At 37.4% G+C, this 8,815-nt stretch overlaps 2 long non-coding RNA genes across 2 annotated transcripts; both read left to right on the plus strand.

Annotated features, from left to right (window-relative positions):
* Nucleotides 1–548: 548 nt before the first annotated feature.
* Nucleotides 549–2,506, plus strand: LOC118564509. Its single transcript, XR_004931896.1, has 3 exons — nt 549–634; nt 2,191–2,292; nt 2,400–2,506. It is a non-coding gene; the product is annotated as an uncharacterized LOC118564509 (long non-coding RNA).
* LOC118564510 lies at nt 2,506–4,309 on the plus strand. The gene is made up of 3 exons (XR_004931897.1): nt 2,506–2,561; nt 2,657–2,773; nt 2,953–4,309. It is a non-coding gene; the product is annotated as an uncharacterized LOC118564510 (long non-coding RNA).
* The last annotated feature ends 4,506 nt before the right edge of the window (nt 4,310–8,815 follow it).

The following is an 8,815-nucleotide window of genomic DNA, read 5'->3' on the forward strand; positions in this document are numbered from 1 at the left end:
ATTGAACCCTGGAACTATGACTGCTACTCCTGTTTGACCTAATAGATGCTGGGAAGTATCTGTGTAAATTTTGACATTGCTGTAAAATTGCTCTATATAGTCCTCTATATATTCATGGAATCCCTGGTTGCTAAATTAAATGTTAAATTTCTATTTTTTTTTCTCTCCAGAATAGTTCAATCCACACTGGCATCAAGTAGGAGCGAGGGCAATTTTATCATAATGGCACAATTGGACTGAAATCTAAATTATTTAAAACTCCAAGGCTTTCTGTATGATTGTCCAACCAAAAGTTCTATTAGCTGCTCTTTCCTTCTCCCAGCAGGATTGCAAAGTGTACTGTGTCCACACAGATTTACCCAGTAATTTAATGCTAGATTTAATGAAACAATGTCAACACTTGTGTCTGCTTCCTTATTTGGGTTTTTAACTATTGTCTTCACTTTTCCCAGTCAGCTCTGCTTTATATACTGCACAGATGACGTGTGAGGTCATCTGTGCAGTATATAAAGTGTAGCACAGCGCTGGGCTTTTAGCATCAGAATACAGGAGAACTAAAACTGCAGGATCCACCTGAACATCACGATGAAGCTGATCTTTTCTCTGACTCTTACCTGGGCGCTCTACAGCACAGGTAACATTTATTACATTTGTAATTTTTATTTGTTTGTAAAGGAAACTATGGACTTAGATATGATAATTTTTTCTCAGCTGTACTTGTTAACCCTGTTTTTGTAATAATAAACAAAATAGATTTTTTGAATAAATATTTAGAAATTGGATCCAAATAATTTTCATTTTTCATTAACATACTAATGTAATTTTTTCAACACATTTTTCTCTGTGTTTTCCCAATTATCAAAAACAAGGCCATTCTTTTCTTCAAGTATACAAAGCTTTCTCTTTCAAATATTGTCTGCCATCAGATTGTGGTGTTAAAAATGTATTTTCTCCAGAGCTTAATGAATCAAAATTAATTTTTTACTGTTTTTTTTAACACTTTCTCTTTTATAAATTCCTGTTTATTTGCAACTGGGAGCAAATTTTCTGTGGTTTATTTTTGACTTACTTGAAATATTTGTGATAGTCCACTATTCACTACCTATATTTCTGCTAATATTACAATGAAAATGTAAGTTTTTTTTTCAACTGTAACTTTCCCTAAAACCTAAATGAACATTTAACATTCAAGGAAATATACCATACCATACCATACCATACCATACCATACCATACCATGTTTATTTATAAAGCGCTTAAAAGCAGCCAACAGCTGAGACTAAGTGCTGTACATTGCTACAAGCTAAAACACATCCATTAAAAACACTAAAATAAAAAAGATAATGCATTAAAACTCTTAAAAAAATATTAAAGTCAATTTTAAATGAAAACTAAGTTGCGCTTGTGGTAAAAGCCAAAGAATAATAGTGGGTTTTAAGGCGAGTTTTAAAAGAGGGCAGTGAAAGAGCCTCTCTTATGTGCAGAGGCAGGTTGTTCCACAATTGACGTTCAACAATAGATAAGGCCCTGCCCCCATCTGAGTTTCCTCTTAGACCTCGGTACCTCCAGGTGATGCAGTTCAGCTGACCTGAGGGGCCGAGAGGGCGAGTAGGAATAAAGAACCTCAGAGAGGAACAGCAGGGCAAGGTCATTGAAACACCTAAAAACGAAAATAAGAATTTTAAAATGAACTTTAAAATGTACTGGGAGCCAATGGAGTGAGGCCAGAATAGAGGTAATATGCTCTGTTTTTGGAGTACCTGTTAAAAGATGTGCAGCAGCGTTTTAAATTAGCCGTAGACAAGAAAGCAAAGACTGATTTACTCCAACATAGAGCCCATTACAGTAATCCAGACGGGATGATATAAAAGCGTGGATCTTTTCAAGTGATCTGGACAGAAAAAATTTTAATTTTGCCAGCTGCCTTAGTGATAAATCATCTAACAACTGCTCTTATCTGACCATTTAATTTCAAATCACTGTCTAACTTAAAATCCAAATCAGTATACCAAACATTGGGTACTTAACAAGTATACCTACAATTACAAACTATTTATACTGTCTTTTCATTTAAAATTTTAACGTCATGAACAATCTAATCAGTGTTAGATTTTAAAGACACATAATGTTCCACTGGTTTTACATATTTAGAACAATTACATTTAATTTCTTTCTTTCTCCTGGTGGCAGTTGGAGCCCTGCAGTGTATCACCTGCACAGATACGATGTGTTCGACCACAGAATCAAAAAATTGTAGCTCAGAGACGATGTGCATTTCAGCTACCATCAAAGGTATTGTTCTGCTTACGCTCATTTCACTTCATGTTTGAATGCACTCAATGCACTGAGACTGTGTGTGTTTTTTATCAACACAAATAAACTGTTCTTTCATTTTACAGCAACTCAAGCTGGAACTTCAAGAACACAAGTTTTCAAAGCCTGTGCATCATCCTCATTGTGTCCGGCCACAGGCAACGCGACTTTTTCAGTCAACTTGGGTTACCAAAGTGCTTCTGCTCACTGCTGCAACACTGATGACTGCAACTCACAAAATCTATCTTGTAAGTTTTGCCACATATTTTTAAAAAATCTGATCCTCCCTTATCTTTTTAGTATTTAATGACATTCTTGTCCATTATGGTGGGTTCTTTTTCAGACCCCATTAATCTACCAAATACTGCCCTCCAGTGTATTGTTTGTGATTCCACCACTTCTCAGTGCAACACTACAATAACATGTTCAGAAGAAGAGACTAACTGCCTCACAGCAACTTGTAAGTTGTCATATTTAATAGTTTTAATAGTTTGTATATTCATTCGATACGTTAGAAGAAATGACAATAGGCCAGACTCCACAATGACTGGTGCTTGTTTGTCCTAATATATTTTATTGATTTAATTGTTTTTAATGTAAACAGTTTTAGTAACTATTCTCTGCTTTTTATGTCAACAGTGAGTGATGGCACAAACACAATTCTAATACTGGGCTGTGCAACCCCAAACACATGTGCAGCTGCTTCAAGTTTGGTTAATTTACCGTTCATGCAGAATGTTGGCTCAGTCATCAGCGGACCGACCTGCTGTTCAACAAGTTTGTGCAATTATCCAACAGCAAGAACTACACCGACCTCTACAACCTCTCCAAACCCCACAACTACACTAACCCCAACAACTACACCGACCCCAACAACTACACTGACCCCGCACAACTACACTAATCCCAACAACTACACCTACCCCCACAATTACACTGACCCCAACAACACCAACCCCGACAACTACACACACCCCCACAACCCCAACCCCCACAACTACACCACGACCAACATAACTACACCAACCCCTAAAACCCCGACCCCCACAACTGCACCGACCCCTATGACACCTTAAAATACACCAACTCCTATAACACCAACTACACCGACCCCATGACTCCAACCCCCACAACTACACCGACCCCTGCAACCAGTGATGCATCTAGCTTCAGACATGGCCTTTGCCATCTTCTGCTTGGATTCTTTATCTTTATCATTTAACTGGTTTAAGATAGAGCAGAGGTGTCACATCTAAAACAAATTTAGAAGATAATGCAAACACTTTCTGTTTCTGAGTATTTTGAATGGAGAAAAATGAAAAGGAGGGTGTAGCTTTAACTTACATATATGTGACTATTGAATTAAATTTTTTTCTAGTATCTCTAACAGCAAAGAATATGATATAATTTATTAATAATATATTCTTACAATTGTCTCATATAAAATGGACCTTAATAAATCTTAATGAACGGGAATACGATTTATTGGGCATTTCAAATATTTATGCACCGTTTCAAATTTAAACCTCTGTGGCTGAAAATGTTCTTTCCCATTATTTATATGAAATTGTATGCTACTTACTTCAGTTTTGGGGTTCCTCAGGGGTTCTGCTCTAATTATATATAATCCTACAAAATGGGATAATTAGACCAGTTTAAAACTATCACAACCAACACCAGCTAATTTTTCATGGGCATAAGCAATCGGAATTAAGGGCTGATCAGAATAAAAATGCATCATGTAAACACACTGGTTGGAACATTGTGGTCACATTGAGCTCAATCAGAATAAAATTGTTTTCCAAATGAGATGGTTTATGCAGATAATTAATCAGATCACATTCATATAAACACTTTACGATCATGTCATTTGAATTGTGGCAAACTGTCTTGAATGCACATGTGTGTCTCTCATCCTGTACTGTAGGAAGTCGACACTTAAAAGTCAAATTAATCCTCATTTGTTCTTGTCTTGAGAATAATTTTCTGTTTTAACTCTAGGTTTCATCTTAAATCTAAAATATTTTAATAAGATTAATTAAAATGTATTTCAGTTATTTTGTTTGAAACTAAAGTAAGTTTTGTCTTCATATATAATAAATTACTTTGTTGCATTGAAGACTCACTTTGAGTTGTTTTTTTGTGAGTCACTTCTTCCATGTCATACTCTGAATCCGTCATGTGCACAATGAAGCAGTAGCAGCGGTTGCATTGTAAAATGCAAAGAAATTAATGTAGAAAAACAAAGCTGAAATAAATACTTTTATGGAAACACAGATGGGTGTTTAAAAATATATGGCTACATTATTTGCAGAAGAGGGATTTGTGAAATAATAAATAAGCAAAATTCAAAAGAAGCATATATCTTCTTCATAATTTGATGTTTTTAAAATTGTTGCTAGTTCTGGTGTCCAGTACGACATTTTATTTACCCCTAGAACTAGTGCAGATTGTTACAACTAAAGAGGATCAGAATCAAATTTTTTCAATGTTTTGTTTTGTACACTGAGAATTGGATTGATGATCAACCCTGAGTTAAGCACGAGCTTTAAAGAACACTACACACTACACTCAATAAACATGCAAAAGAAAGTGTTTGCACGTTGATTAGGTGTCTAGGTTCAAGCCGACAGGCACAAAAAGGACACAGAAGCGAATTAAAATGAAATCTAAAAATACAGTTTAATCAGGTTAGGACCAGTTAAAAGCTAGTTATATTTTATCATAACCAACTATACTGGCTATATTCAACATATATATTTAATGATAGGAGGGTGTGAGTTATTGAAATACTTGATGTGTTCATTCATCATTTAACCAGCATTTGGCTCAATGACACCCGGAGTTTGCATGCTCTCCCTGTGCATGCGTAGGTTCTCATCGGGTACTCCAGCTTCCTCCCACAGTCCAAAAACATGACTGTTAGGTTAATTGGCTTCTCTAAATTGTCCTTAGGTGTGAGTGTGTGCCTGAATGGTTGTTTGTCCTGTTTGTCTCTGTGTTGACAGACTGGTGACCTGTTCAGGGTGTACCCCGCCTCTCGCCCGGTGAACGCTGGAGATAGGCACCAGCAACCCCGCGACCCCATGAGGGATTAAGCGGGTCAGAAAATGGAAGGAGGGATGGATATATATATATATATATATATATATATATATATATATATATATATATATATATATATATGCTAATCAATTAATATATATTTGCTTGTTTTTGAGTGTTTTCCCTCACATCATATATGATCTTCACTGTTAAAAACTATAATTACCTGTACTGTCAACTACATCTCCTTTGATTAAGGTTATTTAGCCCTATACCTGCACATTAATGCTATAAGACGTCTTATTCAGATAATATTAATTTACTGAAGTAGCACTGACAGTAATGTGAGTGCCATCTATGGAGCCAACTTTGTCTGGAAAACTTAAACTATATGAATAGAAAATTAGTGCTTGAAGTCTCAAAATTAGATACCGAATAAATTATTGCTTTCACGAATATCTGCAACTCTGTGTAGTTCTTTTATTAGTCTTATGTAGGTCTATGGGAACACAATTAAACTCTACAGTAACTGAGTGCAACAGTAACATTCCAGACAACGCGACGTACAGTTCCCTCTGAAATATGTTATTTGTTTTTTTTTTGTTATAAAAACTGTAATGTTTCACCAACAGAAAGTGGAGACCCGGTATTTCAGCCTTTAAAATGTTCAAGAGATGAACGTTTTTAAGGAAGGCTGAAGTTGGAAATCCTCTCACACTGGGTCAGGAAGGAGCAACATTCATCATGTTTGCCTTTAAACGTTACAGGAGGAATCAGTCGTGGTTCTCTGCTAGGGGCTGGAGACAGGACAGGTGATTGGACAGGAGCAGAAGCAGAGCTAGACTGGCTAACAGGCGAAATAGAGACACCATGGAGCAGATTAATGAGCTCGGTCATGCGTGACTCTATTCTGGAAAGAGCCCTATCAACAACTGCACGGCAGTCTTTAGTTGGTGATGGGTCCATTTTTGACCAGATTCTTCTGTAATGTTTCACCCTCAGAATCTGGAGACCCGATAACTCAGCCAACACAAGAGATAAACATTCTAAAGAGTTTATTATAAAACTGGTGTTGCTGGAACAGGAACTGACTGGAACTCGAATCAGGATCACGGTAAGGCGGAGAGCTAGGTTAGTGGCCAGGAAATACTCAGTGAAGGTGCAGAAATATTGAATAAACAGCACTAACCTTTTCAAATGTGGGTAGGTTGCACTGGCTCTGAACATTGATGCAGATGGCTCCTTCTTGGGGATCCGAATTACTAGGTGACTGATTCGGTTCTTGATGAAGCGAGGCAGGGCAAGAGCTAGCAGGGAAGTTGTAGTCAGTTTGTCGGTCGTACACAGATAGGCAGTCCAAAGGGCAGAGGTCTCCAGAAGGGCTAAGCAAGAGGGTAATCTGAGATCCAGAAGAGAGAATCAGTAACAGGCAGCACACACATTGTGCAGAGGTGGAGACAGGTCTGAGGTCCAGGCTTGGGTCGTTACCGATAGGCAGGAGAACACAGACAGGAGCGGACGCAGACAGGCTTGATTGACAGGCAAAGTAGGAGGTAAGTGTCCAGAGATCAGAAGCCAACAGCAGAATCCGACAGGGGCAAGGCAGGCAGGAGAAATAGGAATGAGCCATTAATCTGTCTCTCTCCCCTGCAGAGCTGCCAGATCCATCCATAGTTTCCTGCTCTGGCTAAATCAAATATCTTAATACAATTGTTAAATATGCTTTGGTGTTGTATGAATTTGAATTCAGTGCCTGTGTCCTTAACAGTCGAATCTGGCCACAATATTGACCCAGTTAAGGAAACAGAAACTAGTGTTGACATTGATTCATTAAATCTAACATTTTGCAATTATATTACAGAAGCTGTTCAACATTCAATTCTTAAGAAAGGTGGGGAAAACAAGATACAATTGTGCTATGGTGGAACAGAATGTGACCAGGTTGTTAAATATCAAAAGAAAGCTTTCAACATATAAAAAAACTAAACTTATTGAATGCAAAGAATGTGAGCTATGGTAATAAGGGTTATAAGGAAAACAAAAGAGTATATTGGGGAAAAAATTTTAATTCCTTAGGAAGAAGAACAGTAAAGTAAAGTCTGGAAGATGATCAAACAAATGAAAATGAAAAGAGTCCATCACTACAACCACATTTCGGGCCTTATCAGTGGTTACTGGCTGAAGTAGCTGAAGCTGTGAGCTAACTCTTGATCGCTCCTCTGTTGGCCAAATAATAATTACTTCAGTTTTGTTTTTATTCAACTGAAGAAAATGTTGGCACATCTATGCATTTACTCAGTGCTTGAATTGGTTCACAGTCACCTGGTGACATTGTGACATAGAGCTGTGTGTCATCTGCATAGTTATGGTAACTGATGTTTTTTTATGAACTGAGCTAGAGAGAGCATGTTAACATTGAATGGGGGGACCCAAAATTGACCCTTGAAGAACCCCATGTGTGATTTTTGTGGTCTTTGATGTAGTTACCTACTGACACAAAAAAAACTCCCTGTCCTTTAAGTAGGCTTTAAAACCAGTCAAGTGCTGTACCAGAAAGCCCGACCCAGTTTTCCAGGCGCTCTAAAAGAATGGAGTGATCGACAGTATCGAATGCAGCACTAATGTCCAATAATACCAGCACTGTGGTTCTTCCACAGTCTGCATTTATATGGATGTTATTAAACACCTTAACAAGGGTGGTCTCTGTACAGTGGTGAGCACAGAAACCTGACTGGAAGACGTCAAAGCGGCTGGTCATAGTTAAGAAGGTATTTAATGGTTGAAACAGTTTTTTTCAATAATCTTACTTATAATGGCAAGGTTTGAAATGGGCCTGTAGTTCTGCAGTAGTAGTTTTTCCAAGTTGTTATTTTTCAACTGCTGTTTTAAGGAATGGGGGAATACATCTGACAGAAGGGACGTGTTTATTATGAGTTTATTATGAATCACACATTATGATAGTGGGGTTCAGATGCTACTGCCACAGGAGGGTTTGTTAACCTGTTGACAGTGGCAAATAGGGCTTGAGCATTATTAACGTTTTTGCAGAGTAACTCCGAGAATAAAGATTCTCTTGCATTTTCAGATGTAAGTTCTATCTAGACTAACCTGGAGTCTAGTCTTTCTCCACTTGCGTTAGGTTTTCCACACTCCAATTTTTTACTTCTAACTGGTGGAGCACTTCCCCACTGAAATCTTTTCTTTCCAGAAACAACCTTCACTTTATTCAGATCACTTATTGTGTAAAAAAATTCCCAGTCAGCTCTGCTATAGGACCAATTAAACCATTCTTCTAAATCATCTTCTTTATTCAAACCACCCTGAATCAACATTGGACATACCCACTTCCAATAGTTGTGCGTTTACTAACTTTCCAGAAATAAAGTTTCCAGAAACTTGAATTGGAAAGTAATATCAATGGGTTTCACTGTAGTATTGAGTCTAATGTTTGGTCTTG

The sequence above is a fragment of the Fundulus heteroclitus genome, chromosome 11 (genome assembly GCF_011125445.2).
Source record: "Fundulus heteroclitus isolate FHET01 chromosome 11, MU-UCD_Fhet_4.1, whole genome shotgun sequence".
NCBI classification, from domain to species: domain Eukaryota; kingdom Metazoa; phylum Chordata; class Actinopteri; order Cyprinodontiformes; family Fundulidae; genus Fundulus; species Fundulus heteroclitus.